Here is a 23,180-nt window from a genome sequence, read left to right as displayed (position 1 = left end):
GGAGATATTGTCCACCCGGTCTCACAGAACTTTCCCCTGGGATGCGTCATGCTAATTCTGTTTCTGGTCCAAGAGCAAAGTATTGAATAAAGGATCCAGAGTTTTGAGTATAAATAATACAAGTTTATTGCGTCACAAGAATTTGTGTCTATTTACTCAATGTGTCCATTAAGACCCTGCTCAGATCTTCACAAACTCATTTCTGTTAACTTCCTAAAGGGAACCAGATTCTTTAGAGGGAAACGGGCACCACTGATTAGATAGATTTCCTTCAACTGACTGATAGGCTCAAAGTGAAGAAAAGTGTCGGGACCAAGGAACCCAAATAGAGCTAGCACGCAGTCAAAGATATCATTCACTCCCTCCCTCACTCACTCATTCATTCGTTCAGATAACAATCAACGAGGACATTAGTGTAAGAGATGGGAAAGGTTTAGCTCCCACACCAAAATCTTAATAGTCCTGTAGGAGCTATAAACGTGAGATTAAGGCGGCTTACATACTTAAATACACTTCAAGACAGAGCATGAACCTATTGTAGTCTATAAATATTAATTGCTGAGATAGTGGGGGTGTGAGTAAAATCTTCAAAAGCCCAAGATGGATGCATTTACCCATCGTTATAGAGGCTAGAACATTCACCAATGTTTCAGTCATTAGGCCTAGATGGACTCAGCGTCACTAGCCACAAATAAAGAAGGTTGGACTACTAGATAATCCCCTTACACTCTTTTTCCAACTGACATGACCATCCTGATTATCTTGTGGAGATGGAGAACGGATTCCAGTACTGAAATCCAAGGAACGCTGCTTGCCCACGTATCTTTAGCATCATTTTTTAGGACCATTCCCATTTTTTACACCGATCGTCTGTTTTCAGTAGTCGTCAATCGGCGGGTCGGGGCCGGGGCCAGGCACTCCATGACTAGTATCTAAATCTAAATCCACATCTAAATCGAACTTTAGACACGACCACTTATTTACTTAATTTGGCACAGCAGACACAGTTCTCAGTAAGTGCCAAGCTGCCATGCTGCGTGCCTGGACTCGAAGGGGCCAGATGCTTGATCTCTCGGTGAAATCTAGTGCCGTCTGCACGTAGATTTCCCCCACGTTGGCTTGCAATTGCTGCATACGTCTCTAGTTCAGCTACTTAGCTGTAGTCCTTGGAGCGGAGGAAGTGACATTGCTTGAATGAATGAGTGCATCTAGGACAGAAGCCTGGCCCCCTGTCTGGGGGGTTCAGAGTCTACTAGAGGAGACAAGTATACACAATCATAGCAGAGCCAAACCGGGAGCACCGATGGCCATATAAACAATGTGTCACTTGGGTCCAGAGATGGATTAATTCATTCTGACTCCAGGAGCAGGCTGGCTGTGAAGAGGCAGGGTATTCAGTTGAAGTGGGGAAAAGAAAAACCTTTTATGTAGAAAATTATGGTAAACAGATGCTTCCCTGCTTAAGTACTTACTTCAGAAACTCTTAAAAGTGTGTCGTACCCCACCCACGGCCCAGCTGCCACATGTTCACGGCCGCCCTTTCAAGTGAGCAGAGTAGCTCTGCATTCGTGGGGAGGGAATGGCAGGAAGCGCTTTGAACACTGTATTCCTGAGTTTACAGAAGGTCTAAGGCGTTTGCCTGCTCCAAATTGTCTCCTCTGTTGGTTTGCTATAGCAGCTTCCTTTCCTAGGGACAAGCGTGACCTCCCCTCTGTGGAAGTCACATCTCCCGGCTGTTACACTCACAGCTCCGTCTCTATGCAGCTCTGGGAGGGTTTCCCACTCCCAGCCCCTGTGCAGGTGCACAGGTGTTGAGCTCACCTGCAGCCTGAGTTTGAGAGGAAAACAAGAGGGAGGTCCAGTGTCAAATACAAACACTCGAGGATGCTAAGGCGGGAAGGTAGGTCCAGGTGGCCCAGGACATTCCTAGAAGGCAAAAGCTGAGCAAACCGCCCCTGTTTTAAACTGTCTGCGGCAACCCTGAGCCCAGCCATACTGGCGTTTGGAGATCCTGTTCTGAAGCCGGGAACTCTGTTTAACTCCTGGCCCGGCGAGTTGTTTGTCTTTTTCTTTTTTTCTGTACTGAAATTATTCAGAGACTCCTTTTCCCCCGAACTTTCTAATTCCTGAGAATTTGGATCACCAGAGAGAGAGAGAGAGATAGAGAGGGAGAGAGAGAAAGTCATCTCAGCACAGCTGATAACAGTATATGCACTAGGCAAGACCCTCCTTTGGAAAAGAACAAGAAAAAGGTTGAGATATGATTTTGTGTCTTCTCTTTCCTCTGGATTTTTCTTCTGCAAGATTTCAGCAGGTAGCTGTTGCCTAGGGAGATTTCGCCTGAGGAATTTCTGCGGGGCTGGCAAGTAGAAACTCCTCCCCCCTCCTTTCTCTCTTTTGCAGGAAGAAAGCACACGCAGGGATTGTACCTGAAGGGCTTTCTGAGTGGACTGTGTCCGGACAGAGAAAGAGCTGTTTCTGGATTTAGAAGGGGGAGGGCGCTCTGGTCTACCCCCAGCCAGACCCAGCAGGAATCGGAACCTTGAAGGAACCCACCAGGGAGGGGGCATCAGAGCCTCTGAACCTGGAAGGACCATGTGAGAACCCGGGTGGCTGCTTCTGGAAAATCTCCAGAGCTCCGGGGACAGGAGTAATGCAGTGATATCTGAGACTGTATTTCCCATAACACTGGCAGCTTGGGGCGGGGAGAGCCAGAGAGCCGGCTTGCAGAAAATAAAATGTTTCTTATGCACTCCATTCTGTGGGCTCAAAGGCATTCTTTCCAGAATAATTATGTTATATTTACTGTTTTATGTAAAGTAAACCCTGAGTTCAACTAATCAATGTCCAATTTACTAATTTATCAAAATTACAAACACGCTTATGAACTGATGTTAACTGAAGTCCTGTTGTTAAGGGAAAGGGACATATATTTCTACAGGCACCAATACATGTCTCTTTCCCCTTATTATGTAATATATTTTGTATCTCACAACGTTAATTTATATTTTGTAAAGAGCAACAAGGGACATTATGCTTTTAAAATGTAAGGATTTCTTTTGAAAATTCTCTTTACTCGATTTTATATTTTGACAATAGGACCTTTCATGACAAGAAAGTGTATATAGTGTATACTAGAAGTGTTTCTCGAAGCATTTTGCGTTGAATGGCTAATCTGATTAATGGAGAGACATTCCAGACGCTCCCCAACATGGCCCAATAGAGTGTGCAGAGGCACAAATTTGGGGAGTGACTTGGCAACATTTACAGACATCCTAAAATTATTCAGAGTTTTGACTCAGAAGTCCCATTTCTAGGTATTTATGTTAAGGAAATAATTACAGAAAGATGCTACAATGGATAGAAAGAATGCTTGGCTGAGTGAGGTTTTGAAAAACAACATTTAAGATTGTAAAGAACGCTAATGTCCCAAAGTAATGCACTGGCCAGATAAGAATGATGCATATTATAGTACAGTCTTCTGCAGCCATTAGAAGTTATATGTATATAAATTATATATTCCTTGTATATTTTCAAGATAAAGCCAGCTATTCAAACACACAAAGTATCCTTTTACTACTAGATTTCTCTCCCTTGTATATGGCTAAATAACTTAAATTTTCTTGTCTTCACAATGACCAATCACTAGTCTTAAAATGAAGAATATTCTCAATAGAATTAAGACTCTAAATTTAAAAAGGAAAAGGATTTGAATATATATTGTTGCATTTTTTTTCAATACAAAGAAAAATATCTCAGGGGCACCTGGGGTGGCTCAGTCGGTTGAGCACCCGACTTCGGCTCAGGTCATGATCTCACAGTCTGTGGGTCTGAGGCCTGCGTCGGGCTCTTTGCTGACAGCTCGGAGCCTGGAGCCTGCTTCGGATTCCGTGTCTCCCTCCCTCTCTCTGCCTCTCCCCGGCTTATGCTGTCTCTCCCTCTTATAAATAAACATCAAAAAAATAGTTTTAATTAAAAATATCTTAAAAGAATAATGATTATCATGGACCAACCAGAATTGTCTCACTTGCTTAAGGTTTAGCCACAGACTTCAATCTTAATATAGTTTTTTTTTTTTTAAATTTTAGTCCTAAGCAGATGATATTTTAGAGCAGTTTTAGAAAAATTAGGGACACAGTACAGAGAGTTTTCATATGCCTTCTGCCATTTTTCCCAGTTCCTGACATCCTAAATTCGTTATAATTAACTATTTCTATTAGAAGTCCTCAGTTTCTCTAGAGTTCCTTCACTTTTGCCCCATGTCCTTTTTCTGTTCTAGAATCTCATCTGGGATGCCACATGGCACGTATCGTCACGTCTCTTTAGGGCCTTCCCGGCTGTGACAGTTTCTTGGGCTTTCCTTGTTTTGATGTCCCTGACAGGTTTGAGGAGGGCTGGTCAGGAACTCTGCAGAATGCCCTTCTAATGGAATTTGTCTGATGTCTTTCTCACGAGTAGACGAGGGTTTCCATAATCTGTTTTTTCAAAGTCTTCTCTCCAAGTTTCTCTCCAAAAAATTAGAAAAGAATTCATACCCTTGAACATCACAAAATCGCCAAGTCTGAACCCCGGGCAATGTTTTGTGTCTTCTAATTCATTGAAAAATATGCAAAATGACACTAAGTTCCCAGGCTGCAGGCCTCTCCATTAGTAACCTAACCCCTGGTGCAAATAAACATCACATTTGATAGAAGTCACAGCCGTGGAGAAGCCGGGCCTCTGGCCTCCGGGGTTATAGGGCACTCCTGCCGGTTCCCCTCAACACTTCCAGGTTTGAATTTTGACGAGGTGTAGAACCTGTGGGTTAGAAGTGCACTGTTGCTGTTTCCCGTTTCCGTTTCAATTAGCTTCTGGGCCTTGGGCTGTGACAGGAGTCTCCAGCCTGAACGTCAGGTAAACAACTGGAGACAAACACCTAATTATTTTTCAGTTCCTTAATATTGTAAGTTGTGAAAAAATATGCAAGTTTTGAAATAGGAAATATTGGGGCGCCTGGGTGGCTCAGTTGATCAAGCATGCAGCTCTTAGTTTTGGCTCAGGTCGTGATCTCACAGTTCGTGGGGTTGAGCCCCACGTGGGGCTCCGCGCTGTCAGCTTGGGATTCTGTCTCTCCCTCTCTCTCTGCCCCTTCCCCGCTCGCTCTCTCTGTCGCTCTCTCTCAAAATAACTAAACTTAAAAAAATAAATAAATAAATAAAAAATAGGAAATACGATCACCTCGCGGGGAAGAAGAGTTTGCATAAGACTTGTTGAAATGCGCTGCGAGGTCCCAGTGGCAAGACTGGCTTTTCCGCACACACTCAGCTGGGAAGCCCAGATCAGGGATCCGTAAACTCACCCTTTAGCAGATGAGAGCAAACTACTTTTTCTGCCCCACACGTGTCTTATGTCCTTTGGAAAACTCCAAATGTCTTCACGGAGATCCTGGACAACCCCTCGGTTAGAAGACGATGAAATGTATTTTTGCCGTTTAAAATAAACACTGATGGTTCCTTGTTAGTGTTTCTGTCACCAGCTGGTGGGCTAAGCTCTGAGGCATGCTTGAGTCTTCGCAGCACATCGGCGAGGAGGGACCTTGGGATGGGTGGAAAATTAACAGATCTGACATCTGAAGGAGGGCACCAACAGTAGGATTTATATTAAAGGGAAATATTAATTCAAAAGATGGTTCAGGCTGGCCTGAGCCTGTCCTGGGGATACGATAGGGTCCAGGCTGGAGAAGGGACATGGTCAGAGCCGCACTGGGCATTGAGAGCAAGGCCAGGTAGTCAAGTGTTTGGGGAGAAAATCTAAAATCACTATCAGAACTTGTAGGCACATGGGAACGCAGATACGATCATCCAGACACTGGAATAAAGTCGCCAACGCAGGGCTGGTTGTCGAGTGACGCCGTGGTGGGCTCACAGGAGGGCGCTATGTCCTGCAGAGGGCAGGATGCATTCCAGATGGCCGACCTCTTCTTTTTTACTCCACATTTTTTCCTGGCTTGTTACTTTCATGAGATTTTGACTTGCAAGTATTTTAATGTTGAGTTAATACCGTCTTGTAATCCTTTTCAATTTTTTTTTTTTTCTGAGCTTCGGCATTTGGAAAGTTCTATTCTACCAGCAGATCAGATCATGACTCGCTCATAGCTTGCAGTTGGGTTTTGTTTGCTTTTTTGTTTCACAGTTAAGACACCTAAGATTTCATTTCCGTGTGTGGTGCAAGGTGAGAATCTGTCCTCCGTCTTTAAGTGGTTAACCAATTTCCTCAGCATCAACCACCGAAGAAAGACCTTGACCGCAAGTCTGGAAGTACCTGGCCTTTCCTCCTTTTGTGTCACAGACGCCTACACCTAGTGTGGTGTCTGGTCCATAGTAGTTGCTAGATTAAATACCTGTTGGGTAAACGAATACTTCCTGAACGTGTCCTGGTCCCCTCCCCTGGATGTTTGGTCACATCTTGCAGACAACATGTTTGCTTTAATAAGGATTTGTTTTGGAGACGGATCTGTCCGTTGAAGGTGTGTAATGATAATGATTTATTAGGAAAGAACCGATGGTCTATTAGGAAAGAACCAGTAATGACAGGGCCAGGATTGAAATGCAGGCACTTCTGATTCCAGAGTCTCACATCTCCATGCAGTGCTGTGCTCTCCCAGGCACCACGAACAGTACCGCCTCGAGAGCTACACGAACGTCGAGTGAGGCTCTCCATGCACAACATGCAGTGAGCGTTGGAGAAATGTTGGCTCTATCACAGGAAGCTGGGCTCCCCTGCTCACTGATCTCACTTCCCTAGGCACACAGATGCTCGAATCGTCACTTCCCACTCAGGGCACAAGTGACAGCAGAGCAGGGATCACAGGAGGTGGGGACCACTCAGCGGGGCCCCAGTCAGATCTGGAGGATGAGGAAAGGCTCCCAAGGGGTGGGCGGGGGGGGGGGGTGTTATTCATATCTGCTATTATTTGAGGGGAAAAATATACCCAAATAAAGAACTCTTTTCCTGGTTCAAATCTCAGGGATCATTTGCCCCCCAACAGACTCCGTGTGTGGTTCTTCCTCCTTCTCCTTCCATGGCTACCCCTGCCCTCTCACCTTTTCCAGAATTCTCTCAGGGGGACAGGGTGTACAAAAGACACAATCATGTGTATCTATAAAGGTAGTCTTCGGACTCACTCATGGTTTTGCAGAATGCAACATACTAGACCGGAGACAGACCTTATGGGCTCTTAGGGCCACTGCATGCCCATAAAGACTCCTTATTACCAGAAAAGTGTGTTTTTTATGTTCTTGTTTTTCTGTTTTCCCTTAAATAATTGCAATGGTACAAAGCTTTCCACAACTCAAAGCAACCATTTTGATTGTTGCTCAGCTGAAATACTAAATGTCTCCACTTACAATGGCCTAAAGTCTGCCTGTTATTGTAATTTCCAACACTGTGCTTCATTCTGTCCTTCAGGGAGAGAGAGAGAGAGAGAGAAGAAAAAAAAAAGCATACATTTTTTTCTGTAGTTCATACAATTTCATGCTTTTTGTTTTTTTGGATGAAAGAATAATGCCAGCTGTTGAAGGTTTTATTTGTATCCCAAGAAGCAAGTGTGTTAAGTATGATAACCAAGGGCTCACTTTTATCTTATAAGCTATTTTGTTTAAAAATGTTGTTACCTAGGGGCGCCTGGGTGGCTCAGTTGGATAATCGGCCGACTTTGGCTCAGGTCATGATCTCGTGGTTCGTGAGTTCAAGCCCTACATCGGGCTCTGTGCTGACAGCTGGGAGCCTGGAGCCCGCTTCGGATTCTGTGTCTCCTTCTCTCTCTGCCCCTCCCCCACTTGTGCTCTATCAAAAATAAATAAACTTAAAAAAACATTAAAAAAAAAAAAGGATGTTGTGACCTAGAAACTTTTGAGTAATCTTGAGAATGTTAAGCATATGACATTACAAACTATTTTTAAAAACAGAATTACACAAAATAGCTAAGAATTAAACAAAGCATGTGCAGGAGAAATGCATTTTTTTTTTACTGTTGCCTTAAAAATTTCAACTTAATCAATATAAAGATGAAACCCTGGAAAATGAAAAGGGCTTAAGTAATAAGATCAAATATAACCTCACTAATGAAATTCAAAAGGACTCACCCGTCAACATGTTTGTTTTTCAAATGCATTTATAAATATGTAAAAAATGATATATCCGTTAGGGATGAAGTTGTCTTACTTGCTTTCAAGCTCATTTTATTAAAAAATAGAAGTAACAATGGAAAATACGTTGTCAAATAGCGCTTACAATGCTTCATTGTAATTTTTATATTACCTCTTTAACTTAAGCTATACTGTTTAAAACCGTGTGTAAATTTAATAATCTTTTGTAAGATTGTTTTATATAAAACATACCTCTGTAAAATGTTTCCATGTTAACATTTCAAATTAGGAAAGCAAACGGAAAATTGCCATTAAGAGAAAAACCTTTCTCTTAGAACAGTGAGAGGTTCCTTGAAAACACTCGGTTGGATTTAGGACAAACCTGATTTGACCACCCCTAGCCCGTATGCACCCACCCGTTCTCCAAAAGTCTGTGGCATTGTTTTTATTTGATTCTCGTTACTTTGTTTTCAGATTTTCCCATTCATTCAAATAGGGAGTGTGGTGTAATTTTGGATGGTTTATGTGAAGCAGTTTCAGCTCTAATCCCTGGGGATTTTCATGTAAGTGTTTAATGATATGCTGAAGATATGCTATTGAATTCAAAGAACATGGTTAGTTCTCGGAAATATTAATTTGATTTGAATAACCCCCCAACCCCAGGTTATGGTTGGTTTCTTACCTTGGGAAAATCCTAAGTGAATTTAATTCACTCAGATTTTGAAAGTTCAGCTTTGCCAGGCAGAATTTTTGCAAATATATGCAAACCAGAGCCATACTCTTAAGTTTAACCCTTTCGGACATAATCTAATTTATCTGACTTCATATGGCAAATATAATAATGTAGACTATGCAATTGCAACAAACTCAAAGCACTTTAAGAGGTCGCTAATCAATTGATCATTTGATCTTGTAAACTTTGGAACCTTAAGTAAAATGCCATTTCGTCTTCATCTTACAAAATACTATTATCGCAGCACGTGTGGAATACATGGCTTGGGCTCTCACAGACTTTTGGGTCTTGGGTCAAATTCCTCCTCTTCTTAAGTATCGGCATCGTTATGCTCCTTTTGTCTTGTCGTTGGAGAAGAAAATGAAGATCTCTGACATCATTTATTCTGGAAACAAGTACCCAAGTGTGTTTCACAAGACAAATCGAGGATGTTAACTTCTGCCCCGCTGGTTTGAAAATCCAAAATCTTCTTTGCAAATAGAGTCATTCTTTGCGCACAACTGGATCAAAAAGTAGCAAGTTTTGTCCAAGTCTTTAGCCTCACACCTCCCCTGGCGTCTCCCAGATTAGCTCTGTTGTGCCGGGATTAAACCATTAGAACCTGGGTATTGTTTCTCTTCATTACATTCATCCCCATGTCTCCTGTTGTTCTGGCTTTTCATTAGGGGGGATGAACAGTAGAGGGTTTAGCCCCGATAAGCTTCTCCAGCTTGGAGTGTCTATTTGAGCTGCAGATTTGACACTTGTTCCCCCTTTCAGTGTAAACATTTCACTTTGAATCCAATAACCTTGTCAATAGAAACCGTTAACGTGAAGTGCTGAGCAGACCGTGTGAGCAAATACCAGTGAAGTCCCATTAGTTGTAAAAAACCTAAAGCCAGAGATGACAGTTTCGCAACTGAATCAATGGTCCGTTGACCCATTCTGTTGTAAACAAATTGGAAAGGGTATTAGCATATGAGAACCATATCCGTTTTAATATGATGACTTTAAGACGAGGGAAGTATGTCCCTGGAGCTTGTCGACAGACAGTTATTCATATGACACTCTATTCTTTCATTTTCTACCAAATCTTTTAAACAGGTTGGAATATTACATGCATTTAATATAAAATTGCTGGCAGCACACAGGATTAAAAGAGACAAAGTAAACCTAACTTCATGCTCTCCGTGGATAGACATAATTTCATCCTGATCTCCACGTATTGTTCCAGTTAAGACAGCTGTTCCTGACCCTGCCCCAAAGGAACTTGGACATTGATTAGAAAGGCCAGGAGCAGAGGCCTCTCAACTAAGTCCTGGGGAAGGACGAGAGTGAGGTTATTTTTCTTAGAAATGACGTGACAAAGAATCGATACCGGGAACGTTCTATGATGTCATGATTTGATTTACTAGCTGACCTGCCCGCCAACCAATGACTGATAAAGATCCAAGGGAGCCTCGCTGGGCTCATCAGACAAGTCTTGCTCTTCTATTTACATGTGAATTTAATCCTGACATAAAGTTTGGAACCCTCCAAAGATCAGACCCCCGTCATGATTAAGTGACAATACTTACAAAGCTGGAATCTTGAGGTCATGGATTATCTATGGTTTTCCATTGCTTAGTAACCTTGTCCATTCCATTCTTCCACTAACAGGCAGAGAGCCCAGGTGTTTTACTTCACCTCTGAAAATAATTCTCAAATGCAAATCTATAGTTAGGTGCAAAAAGTAAGGGCTCGGAAGGCTTCCTGGGAAAGAGACAGTTCTTCTTCTTATTTGTATGAACGGGCAATCCAAGAGGAAAGAGATACTCCTATGTTCTTTTTCCCAATGTACAAAATCAATGTGTCTGTAGGTGAATTTTGACTTTGCCACATATTAAATCAGAAAGGACATTCAGTGTTTGAGGTTGGGATGTTAGAACCGGCTACGCAATTTGTGGGGCCGAGTGCCTCTTGTTCAAGAATCCCTAAAGAATTCAAGATGGTGACAGCAGAGCCTTAAACCAAGCTCAGGGCCATTCTAGGAGTGGCGCCTTCGTGACAACCAGATCAAGGGCCCGTGACGCCAGGCCTGGCTGGGACAAAACCGTCAAGTTATTCAGTGGTGTTTGCTTAGGGAACTGAGGAATGCCTGATTCCTACTTCAAGTCCTCGTGACACCTACTTAGGAGACGCCCAGGGAGTTACAGGCATAAGTAACAATGGGGGAAAAATAAGACCGGACACACCACCTTGCACTGGAGGGGCTTGTGCACGAAACCTGCATGGCGCTTTGGCAAACAGGACGGGAGTGGGCGGCCTAACTTAAAGCCACAGTCTCCTCTTCCCAAGTTGGGACTCTCCCTTTTCTCCCCAAGGCTGACTTAATCTAGAGGAAGAGCTGCTGGTGGATGGCAAACCCAAACAACTAAACATGAGGATAGAGAGAGGAAGCAAGCTGGCCTTTGGCTGGCGGGGGGAGCCTGAGTTCAGCGAGCCATTTGGACCCAAACCAAGCAAGATGTAGCCAAAAAAGACACCACATTTATGAGTGTGATGTTCGGAGGGACAGCAGCCTTGCTCATGATGCAGTTCGTTATGGAGTGTGACCAAGGGGATTCGCTAACAGCTCTGGAAGGGGTGTGGCGGGCGAGGGGGAAGGTGAGGGTGGAAGGAAACCATCTGGACTCTCCTGAACACAGTAAGGGAAAAAAAATGGAAGGAAAATGTCATTTCTATTAAGCATTTTTCCAATCAAAGGCTACTAAACTCTCTTAATGCTATGGAAATAACAGATGGTTTTCTGAAGAAAAGATAAAAATAAAGCCGGAAGGTAATGATAATGAAAAAAAAGGAAACCAAATTCAATCTCCCCTGGCCTCACACGTCAAATGTAAGTGATGCTAACATTTCAGGGCAGAGCTACTCTTACTTGCGGACCATGCGTTTATCATACTGTATCTAAGTTAATAAAAATTGGACTGTGCTCCCATTGTTAGCAGTACATAGCATGACTGTCTTTGATGCCACCAAATATTTCTTTATACATTTATTTCAAATAGCTGCCCAGGGTTTTCTCATGGGTACTTCTTTAAATCCTTTGTCTAAATATTTATGCTGTATATTAACTTGATCTCCTATAAATGACGGGGCAGGAAGGTCCTTGTACCTATGCCTTCCCAACATTTCTGGTTACTTGCATAGATTAGATTCCTAAAAGACAATTGCTGCATCAGAGTGTAGGTGTTTTTTATTTTATTTCTTTATTTTTTAAGTTTATTTTGAGAGAGAGAGTGCACTGGGGAGGAGCAGAGAGAGAGAGAGAGAGAAAGAGGAGAGAGAATCCCAAGCAGGCTCCATACTGTCAGCGTAGAGCCGGGCATGGGGTTTGATCTCATGAACTGTGAGATCATGACCCGAGCCGAAATCAAGAGTTGGGTGCTTAACCAGCTGAGCCACCCAGGCGCCCCAGAGGTACATATATCGTACCTTTTCCTACATGAGTGAGCAGCATGGCAATTTGGAATTCTACCAGCAGGGTTAGAGATTGCTGCCCTGGCCAGTGCAAGGCATGGTCTTTCTTTTTCAATTTTTGCCAGTCTGTCAGGTGAAACTTTCTTTTTTATTTTAATTGCATTAAAAAAAAATTCTTGGTGAAGTTGTTTCCTTCTGCAATTCTTAGACAATTAGCACAAAATGTACATTCTTTTTCAATTTTTAAAATTAACTTTATTATATGGGTGCCTGGGTGGCTCAGTTGGTTAAGTGACTTTGGCTCAGGTCATGATCTCGCAGTTTGTGCGTTCGAGCCCCATGTCGGGCTTGGTGCTGACAGCTCGGAGCCTGGAGCCTACTTCAGATTCTAGGTCTCCCTCTCTCTCAGCCCCTCCCCCATTCACGTGCATGTGCACACGCATACGCTCTCTCTCTCAAAAATAAATAAACATTAGGGGCGCCTGGGTGGCGCAGTCGGTTAAGCGTCCGACTTCAGCCAGGTCACGATCTCACGGTCCATGAGTTCGAGCCCCGCGTCAGGCTCTGGGCTGATGGCTCAGAGCCTGGAGCCTGTTTCTGATTCTGTGTCTCCCTCTCTCTCTGCCCCTCCCCCGTTCATGCTATGTCTCTCTCTGTCCCAAAAATAAATAAAAAACGTTGAAAAAAAAATTTAAAAAAAAAAAAAAATAAATAAATAAACATTAAAAAAATAAAATTAACTTTATTATAAGGGTGCGTATATTTCAAAGAAAAAAATGTAACCCACTGAGTTTCCGAAACAACTTAACAAAATGTTTTCATTTCAAGAAGTTCAGTCACATATATCAAATTACAGGTTTTTTAAAGACTACATTGGGGCTTTGATTGCAGAACATATTTCAGAAATCATAAGCTATAGAATAAAAGTATGGTAGTAGGCTGAATTGAAATTGGAGTTCATTGTCATGAAAAGCTGGGAGTTAAGCCCAGCATGATCAACGTCAAAAGTATACTTTGAATACATTTTCAAGTAAATTAGGTGAGGAGATAATATAAAAAAGTTGATCACATTAGTAATCTTGAATATTTACAAACATTCAATTAACCCTAAATTAAAGATAATGAACTAGTACGAACATGTATCCTACAAATACATGTTTCATGCAAAGGCACTGTCACCTCATTATTTAAATTGAAGAAAAGAGGGGCGCCTGGGTGGCTCAGTCGGTTAAGCGGCCGACTTCGGCTCAGGTCATGATCTCGCGGTCCGTGAGTTCAAGCCCCGCGTCGGGCTCTGTGCTGACCGCTCAGAGCCTGGAGCCTGTTTCAGATTCTGTGTCTCCCTCTCTCTGACCCTCCCGCGTTCATGCTCTGTCTCTCTCTGTCTCAAAAATAAATAAACGTTAAAAAAAAATATTAAAAAAAAAACAAATAAAAAAAAATAAATTGAAGAAAAGAGAGAGTTAATGGACACCCAGTGGAAATCCTCCCTGACTCTTGGCATTAGTTTTATCCTAATCATGACCTTGAAAAATGAATTAGTTTTCTTTTTCCTCTTGAAATGGTCTAAATATGATTTTTTTTCAATCAGTCTTTCCATTTTTAGCATCTTTAAAAAACTTTTTTTTAAAGTTTATTTATTTTTGAGACAGAGAGAGAAACAGAGCATGAGCAGGGGAGGGGCACAGAGAGAGGGAGATACAGAATCTGAAGCAACTCCAGGCTCTGAGCTGTAGGCCCAGAGTCCAACACGGGGCTCAAATCCACGAACCGCGAGATCATGACCTGAGCCAAAGTGGGACGCTTAGCGTACTGAGACAGCTAGGCGCCCCAATTTTTAACCTTTTTTGGAAACACTGATGCCTTGGAAAATCGATGCATATTCCAACTTAAGCACCTTCCTTTTTAGCACATGGATGCCGTGTGGAGGTGAAATCAGATGGCAGGGGTGTTGACGACCTCCTCTCTGTGTCTCACTCTGAGTGTTGCCAAGATCCCACGTGCAGCACGTGCAACCTTTTGAACAATGTCCATTAATACTTCCTCTTTTCTCTGAGTGCAAGCTTCTAGAGTCTGGGAGATGTGAGGGCTTCACGATTTTCTGCTCTCATTGTTATGATCTAACATTTCTATCCCCAAAGGCACTGACTAGGGACCCATGCATCTGAAACAGAAAAGGTAAGGGAGGACGTTCCTAAGTAAGCCATGAGGACAAATATTCATGCATTGTAAGGGTCAACCCCTGGAACACAGGTCAGCTACCATCACTGTTTATATTTATTGTTGAACTTGTGAACTATTCAACAGCATAGGTCTTATAAAGGGAACCGGCATCCAAACCGGAGGGAATTTTTTTTTTTTTGATACTCAAATAGGATAAGCAAAATATTTTAAGCAAGATGTCTTGGCAATGCACTTTGTAACAGGCTTCTGTGTGTGTGAGTGTGGCCATAAGAATATTTCATGTATTGTGTTGCACTGGTAGAAATAAGATATGTTGAATGGCTGCAATTAGGACGGAGTGCTTCTCTCCACAGGACACTTGGAGGGGCAGGGAGGATGCAGGTGTAAAGGCTCTGCGCAGTTTTGGCTTCCTTGTGATTGCAGAACAATCTGGAATGGAATTGGGGAGGTTTGTGCATAGTACAAGACAGAAGCCATGCCGCTAAGAATTTAGGCTGTGAAGAGGAAGCACGTTGAAACGCTGTTGCTAAAAACACCTTGGCCAGAAACTAGCCTGTCATTCTTTCCTCAGTATGATATTCAGACTGGGGGTGCCTGGGTGGTTCAGTCCGTTGAGTGTCTGACTCTTGATTTCGGCTCATGTCATGATCTCATGGGACAGATGCCCACATCAGGTTCTGCACTGACAGTGTGGAGCCTGCTTGGGCTTCTCTCTCTCTTTCTCTCTCTCTCTCTCTGCCCCTCCCCAGGTCATGCTCTCTCTCTGTTTCTAAAATAAATAAACATTAAAAAAAAGTACGATATTCAGACTAACTTGGAAACGTGTGTGACTATATATTGCTTTCCTTTTCTCCAGCTGACCATTGTCTAATGGAAGAAAATCTTAAAGGAATCATGGGGAAGACAACCTGGTCAATGTCTCATTTAAGGTTGATGACCCATCATCCTTCTTCAAGCCCTGCACCATTTTCCATTTCTATTTGGAAATGTTAATGTCTCTGTGTAGCATGTCAAAAAGTTGTGGAAAGAACAGTTCGGCCTAATCAGTCTTATTTTGCACAACAAAGAAATCTCAAAGGAGAATGTTTAATTTATTACCTTTGTGAAAAACGAAGCTCTGAATTATAGATTATAATTATTTTTCTGTGAGTTCTTTCTGAAGATTTTTAAGATCTTTTTGCTTTATGCCTCCTTATCCACAAAAATATTTAAAGATAAAATTAAGGTATTTTTATTAAATTACTAAATATAGAACTTCATGGCTTGGTTGTAAAGAGAATGTTATGGTAAAGAGTTTTTACAATTATATGCTATGATTTTTGTGTATAGATACACGCATTGCTTTTGAGTTGGAATTAATTATGAGGGACTACAGCCCAGCTTTCCTAATGCAAGGACGCTACTTTCATAATGAATGACCCTTGCGTGGTGTGTCTAAAGGTCATTAAGAGTTGAAGTCTGCCTTATGTCACTCAGTTGGAGAAGCCTCCTCTTGCAATAAACAGAACAAGGTGTCCTCGCAGAGGAGGCCCCACAGCTTGGTGACCATCAGAGATATACATGTATTCAGTCTCCCAAGTTTGAAACTACCTAAGCCAAACAATGAATACATTTCTGCACTACTAAAGGCTAAGGTAAAACTCAGCTAATTTGAAAAAAAAAGGTTCATTATAGGAAGTGAGCATTAAACTTCTATGACCCACCTTCAAAAATATCCATACCTCTACTATCTGCATATTATCTATCTATCTATCTATCTATCTATCATATATCTATCATCTATTACCTATCATCTGTCTATCTACCTATCTATTATCTGTCTATCTGTCTATCTATCTACCTATCTATCTATCATCTATCTATCTATCATTTGTCATCTGTCATCTACTTATCAATCTATCTACACACACATGTGTGTACTGAGAGGTACGTAGACATATATATCTATATGTCATTTCTGCATGTGTAGTATACGTAATATGTCTAAATAAAGAGGCACATATCCATATATTATGTACATCAGTGTATAGGAAGAGATCTCTAGGAGATTGTAATTGTTGCTCTCAAGGATAAAACGACCACTGCATATATCGTTCCGTCTCAAAAATCTGTCTCATTTGAATGTCTGCCATTCAGGCCAACTTCTCCACCATGTATCCTCCACACAGGAAAAGAGAAAAGATACGAATGGGCACATACAGATACATAGATATGTGGATACAGATATAGATACAGACAGAGATGTATAGACATATACTTGTTTTTTTTTTATGTTTATTTCTTTTGAGGGAAAGAGTGAGAGCTTGAGCAGGGGAGGGGCAGAGAGAGAGGGAGAGAGAATCCCAGGCAGGCTCTCCACTGTCAGCATGGAGCCCGATACAGGGCTCAAACTCACGAACTGTGAGATCATGACCTGAGCCGAAATCAAGAGTCAGATGCGTAACTGACTGAGCCACCCCGGCGCCCTACTTCGTTTACATTTTAAAAAAATTCTCGGGGCGCCTGGGTGGCGCAGTTGGTTAAGCGTCCGACTTCAGCCAGGTCACGATCTCGCGGTCTGTGAGTTCGAGCCCCACGACGGGCTCTGGGCTGATGGCTCGGAGCCTGGAGCCTGTTTCCGATTCTGTGTCTCCCTCTCTCTCTGCCCCTCCCCCGTTAATGCTCTGTCTCTCTCTGTCCCAAAAATAAATAAAAAAACGTTGAAAAAAAAATTAAAAAAAAAATTCTCTAAAGTACTTTTGTGCTCCTCGGTTTTTCTTATGCATCAGGAGGGCTAAAATTCTTTGATTCTAGTCTAACGGACTTATTATTAGAGACATTTTAGAGCACATAACAATATCTGGAAAAACATTACGTAAATTCTTTACTTAACCCAATCCCGACCTTAAGCCCTGCTTCCTCACCAGGTGTGGCAGAGTGTAACAGAAAGGCTGGCTCCAGGGGGGACTCAGCCCCGGGACCACTGAATGACACATCCACCAATTCCAATCTCTCCCTCTTATTAGCCACATGGATTTGGGCACATAACCTAATCCCGACACCACAACGTTCCTATCAGTGCAATATGGGGAAAACATCACCTACCTCATAAAATTATTGTAAGCATTTTTCTAATACTAGTGGAAAAGTAACAGAGCGCCTTAAAAAAAAGTGTTCCATAAATGTTAGTCATTATCGAGTGGAAGATGAGAAAATATTTATTCATTCTCCTTTCTCTAAATTCAATATAAAGCTATTATACTGAAATTATTGATCTTTAAAGTATTCATTAATGACCTAAAATTATATTGTAACTTACTACTGGGATCCTAAGGGATAGGTACTTTAGACTATCTTTGGCTGTGTATTTTCTTACGACACCATAGTCTATTTATTTTTTCACTATAACTTTGCATCCTCCCTCAGCAAGGCAGGAAGTTCTTAAGCGTAGGGCCTTCCTCTTAATCTGTTCAGTTGCATCTTTAACTGTCACTGATAGATGACAAGGTTAAGGGCTCTGTATCTATGCCTCTATAACTTCCCAGAGAGCCTATCGGGTGCCCTATGGGCTGTAGATGATATTTACTGACTGAATTAGATAACAAGGTTATATATTTGAATGGCCCACACCAAGTGGTTTACTATCCCAGCCGTGCAGAGGTAATGTTAAATTCAAGAGAAACATATATTTTCGGTGTTTAGAGAAATGGAGTCACGGCAATGTAAAATGACCCCCACCAGGAAATCTTTGATTACTTGGACAACTCTTGGGAGATATATAACATTTTACAGATTGATTATTCCTATCTTCTATATTTCTGTTGCTTTTACATACAGATCATTAGGCAGAAATAGCTCTTGTTTCAGACCTGTGTAAATCTTTCAATGAACGGGAAGCTAAGGCAGCCTGGTTTAAAATGTTACGCTACTATATTTAAGGGGATTACCTTCTAGTGTATGAAGGGAGAAGTAAATTATTTGGGGAAATCTAATCAATGATGCTATAAGAATTAATTGCAAAAGACTGTACTCATTTAACTCTTGTTCTATAAAAATGGTCAATAAAAAAATATGGTTAGTGCAAGCGTAGGGTAAATCTGTCAATAATTGTCAGGCAATGTGTAATACTGACTTTCAATGAACTGAAGGGAACTTGCTTGGGTTTACTTTTGCAGAAAACATACAAGTGCGAAATCATTTTACCTAAAGATAATCTAAATTAATATTTTTGCCAGATGGCTTCTGTGTTTTTTTTTCCTCAACATTTATTGTGGAAGTGTTCAGATACAGCAAAGTTGAAGTCGCTTGTAGGTGAACATCCAATTACTCACTGCCTGGATTCTAGCATTAGCATTTAACTAAAGTTTCTTTATCATCTGCCCATCTATTTCTCCATTCCTGTATCCAGCAATTAATCATCCTATGTTCTTTTTTTTAAGTTTATCAATTTACTTTGAGAAAGACAGAGAGTGGGACAGGGGCAGAGAGAGAGGGAGACAGAGAATCCCAAGCAGGCTCCAGTGTCCTCTGTGGGGCTCGTACACATGAAGCGTGAGATCATGACCTGAGCTGAAACCAAGAGTCAGACACTTAACCGACTGGGCCACCCAGGCGCCCCCATCATCATATGTTCTTGATGCATTTCCAAGTACATCCAAGTACATCCAAGTACCTGCAGATGGTTCCATTGGTCCGAAATACCTAAGCAGCACGTCATGATTTTGAATTTAATACTTGTTTCTATTCTTTGGGTGTCAGGTTTACACAAAATGAAATGCACAGTGTTCAAGTGTATGCTCTCTGAATTTTGGCAAATGCTTACAACCCAAAGCCCTGTCAAGATATAGAGCATCACCATCACCCAGAAGGTTCCTTCGCACTTCTTTCTGGTCAATCCCTACCCATTTTTCCCAGAAGCCAGCACCCGTCTTTCCCTCGGCCACAGATGATTCTTTTCCTCCTCTTGAATTTTACATCCGCGCACACGTTTTCTTCTGTGTAGCACATCTTTGATTCAGCGTAGTGCCTTTGGAACTCATCCACACCCGTACCAACAGTCTACTCTCTGTTGTTGCTGTGTGTGTGGGCACACGGCAGCGTGTTTGGGGGCCCTACTATGGATGGAGAGCCAGGCTCTTTCCAGTTAGTGGCCTGTCACACATCAAGCTCTTATGGACATGTGGTACCAATCTTTTTGTGAACTTGATGGTTTCATTTCTGTTTGGTAAATCCCTAGGGATGGGCTTGCGGGCTCACACTGTAGGTGAGCATCTAGTTATCGCTTTTCTTTCTTCCCCCTAATTTTCTCAAAACACAACCTATGGGGTGGGTACTATTGCTACCATCATTTTACAAAGGAAACAATCACGAAAATGTTGTGGACGCACAGAGAGGGAGAAAGCCAAAGTGGGACCCCAGGAATTTGGTTCCAAAATTCATGCTTCTAGCACACGGTAGAGTATTGCAAAACAAGTCGGGACCAATGTCCAGGAGGCAGGTCATAAGTGCCTGGTAAACCATTTGAAGGATTTAGGGTCTATCTCACGTGATGAGCCGCCTGAGTTATTCATGTCTCTGTTTGCTATTGAAGGTCCGAAAACCAGGAATGACATGTTTGTATCTGTGCCCTGGAAAGATGAACACATTTCCAGGTGTGCAGAGAGGGGCAGGCAACTTGGAGCTTAGTGGCGCTGTCATTATGATTTCTTCATTCAATTATTCGGCCAATGAGTACCTACTGTGTGCGAGAAGGTATTCCAGGATCTGGGAATCCAGCTCTGGACAAAAAGACATCTTTCGGGGAGCTTACGTTTCAGTGGATAAACATAATAAATAAATGAACAAAAATGTAGTCTGCCAGGTAGAAACAAACATCTGGAGAGTCATAAAGCAGGGTAAGAGAGAAATGGAGATTTTCGCAGCGTGAGGAGCCGCTAAGCTTTTACCAAGCGATCCAGGAAAGCCTCTAATCTGAGAGTTGCAAGAGGGGCCTGGGGGGGGCTGAGGGAGTGAGTTACACAGACGTCTGGAGCAAGAGTCTTCCATTTAGAGGTATAGCAGGTGCAAAGGTCCTGAGCGGGGAGTGTGCGTGTCACATCGAAGGCACAGACAAGGAAAAGAGGGGGTAGGAGAGGTTGCTCGTGGCCGTGAAAAGACCATGGCAGTTCTAGACGTGTGTTTTCATGAGAGAACTTCCTGGGAGAAACGACAGCGCCCGGATTTAACAGCTGATTCTGGCTGTTCTTCGGTGAACATGACCCCGGTATCCAGAGGCTGTAAAAAGGAAGCAGTTCGGAGAGAAAAGCATGTTGTTTGTTCTCCTTTCGGACTGAAGGTGTTGCGGGGCGTCTTCTAAGTACTATCTCTTCTGCTGAGCTGATCTGCAGAAAGTTTCCAGTGGGAACCTGTTTCCCTTCGTGTTTCATCCGGAGCACAGGCGGCCCGTGTCCCACGCTGCCACCCCCCACCCCCCCGGGCTCTCTTCCTCCTTTGCTGGCATGTCTCCCTTTCCACTGGAAGCACCGGCTTGAAACCCCGCCATCTGTTTTGTCAGCGCGACAGCTCACAGGTCGGGTGCCGAGGCAAGGCGGCCACGCTCGGATGTGCACGGGCTCCCAGGGCCCCGCACGCTGCCCTTACCTGTTCCCAAACGGGGACAACGGGTGAGACACACCGAGCTGGTGCTCCGGCCAGCTTGTGGGCCCAGCAGGGATAGAGCTCAGTGGCTGTTAGGTGCTTTCCTTCTGGAAAGTTGTGGATTAACCCCAGAGAAAGCGGTCACATGCTCCCCTGGCCTCCCGGGGCCTCTCGTCGTGATACAGACTGTTGTGCTTCTGAGGGCTGGACGCCGTGAGCACAGCACCTCGGTGTCCCCGTGCTCCTCCGGAGCCTCACTGAGAACTGTCTGGAGGGTGACCAGGTCCCCACGCCGACAGCTCTGTCAGGGACAAGGAGAGAGAGGCCCAGGAGGGATGCAGAGCACTGCCGGGAGCACTCATCAATCAGGGTCTTTGTCTCCCCATGAAATCCTTCAGGAGACGGAGAGAGGAACCTGTGTGTGTGTGTGTGTTTTGATTTATTTATTTCTTTATTTTGAGAGAGAGAGAGAGAGAGAGAGCACGATGGGGGGAGAGGCAGAAAAGAGGGAGAGAGAGAGAATCCCAAGCAGGCTCTGCACTGTCAGCACAGAGCCCGACGTGGGGCTTGAACTCAGAACCTCAAGATCAGGACCTGAGCCAAAGTCAAGAGTTTGAGGTTTAACCCACTGAGCCACCCAGACTTCTCAGGATCCTGTATTTTTTAGGGTTCCTCTGTGGGGAAGTATCCTCAGTGGGCTAAGTATCCGACTTCGGCTCAGGTCACCATCTCGCGGTTTGTGAGTTCAAGCCCCATGTCCGGCTCTGTGCTGACAGCTCAGACCCTGGAGCCTGATTCAGATTCTTGTGTCCCTCTCTCTATGCCCCCGCCTGATTTGTACTCTGTCTCTCAAAAATAAATAAAAGTTAAAAAAAAATTAAAAAAGAAAAGGTTCCTGTGTTCCAGCCATCGACAGAGGCCCCGGGGCAAACGTGTGCTTTCATACTTCGTACTTCTCTTGGCCTATTTTCTCCTCATTTTTCAGCTCGTCTCTCCACAGACATCCCTCACCTGGCATTGGGAGAACAAGGTGAACTCCGCGTAGCCTCTCACGGGTGGCTCTTTCCCACAGCACCTTGCCCCTCAGGCGTAGGAGCGCAAAAAGGCAGATGAGCCAAGCCGCAGAGGAACCAATTTGAAAACCTAGATTTCCGTCTTTCTAGACATTTGAAGGTTTAAATTGAATCCACTCTTTAATTGATTCCAATTGCACATTTATTCTAGAAAATCTCATTTTGTGATACTAACACAATTGACTAAAACTTGGTGTCAGAAATGCAGAGAGGGCAGTTTTTTCCTTCCCCCTTGAAACACCACATGAATGATTTGGATATAACTTCAATTAAAACACAGATGGCAATGTTTGGAAATAAGGATAATGGATTATTATGCTTTTCCTTCTTTTATTTCTGGATTCAATGCTTTAAAAAATTTTTTTAATGTTTGTGGTTGAGAGAGAGAGAGACAGACCGTGAGTGGGGGAGGGGCAGAGGGAGAAGGAGACACAGAATCTGAAGCAGGCTCCAGACTTGGAGCTGTTAGCACAGAGCCCAATGCGGGGCTCAAACCCATGGATCACGAGATCATGACCTGAGCTGAAGTCGGACACTTAACTGAGTCACCCGGTTGCCCCTGGATTCTGTATTTTACTTCCCAATCTATCTTTTTCTTTTTTTTTAACATTTACTTATTTTTGAGACAGAGAGAGACAGAGCATGAATGGGGGAGGGTCAGAGAGAGGGAGACACAGAATCTGAAACAGGCTCCAGGCTCTGAGCTGTCAGCACAGAGCCCGACGCGGGGCTTGAACTCACAGACCGCGAGATCATGACCTGAGCCGAAGTTGGACGCTCAACCAACTGAGCCACCCAGGCGCCCCCCAATCTATTTTTTTAAAGATGTTTATTTATTTATTGAGAGAGAGAGAGAGAGAGAGAGAGAGAATGAGTGGGGGAGCGGCAGAGAGAGAGAGAGAGAGAATCCCAAGTAGACTCCACTCTGCCAGTGCAGAGCCCTACTCAGGGTTCAGACTCTAAACTGTGAGATCGTGACCTGAGCCAAAATTCAGAGTTGGACGCGTAACC

Source organism: Panthera onca, chromosome A1, assembly GCF_046562875.1.
Source record: "Panthera onca isolate mPanOnc1 chromosome A1, mPanOnc1 haplotype 2, whole genome shotgun sequence".
Classification (NCBI taxonomy): Eukaryota; Metazoa; Chordata; class Mammalia; order Carnivora; family Felidae; genus Panthera; species Panthera onca.
This window is presented reverse-complemented; position numbering follows the sequence as displayed.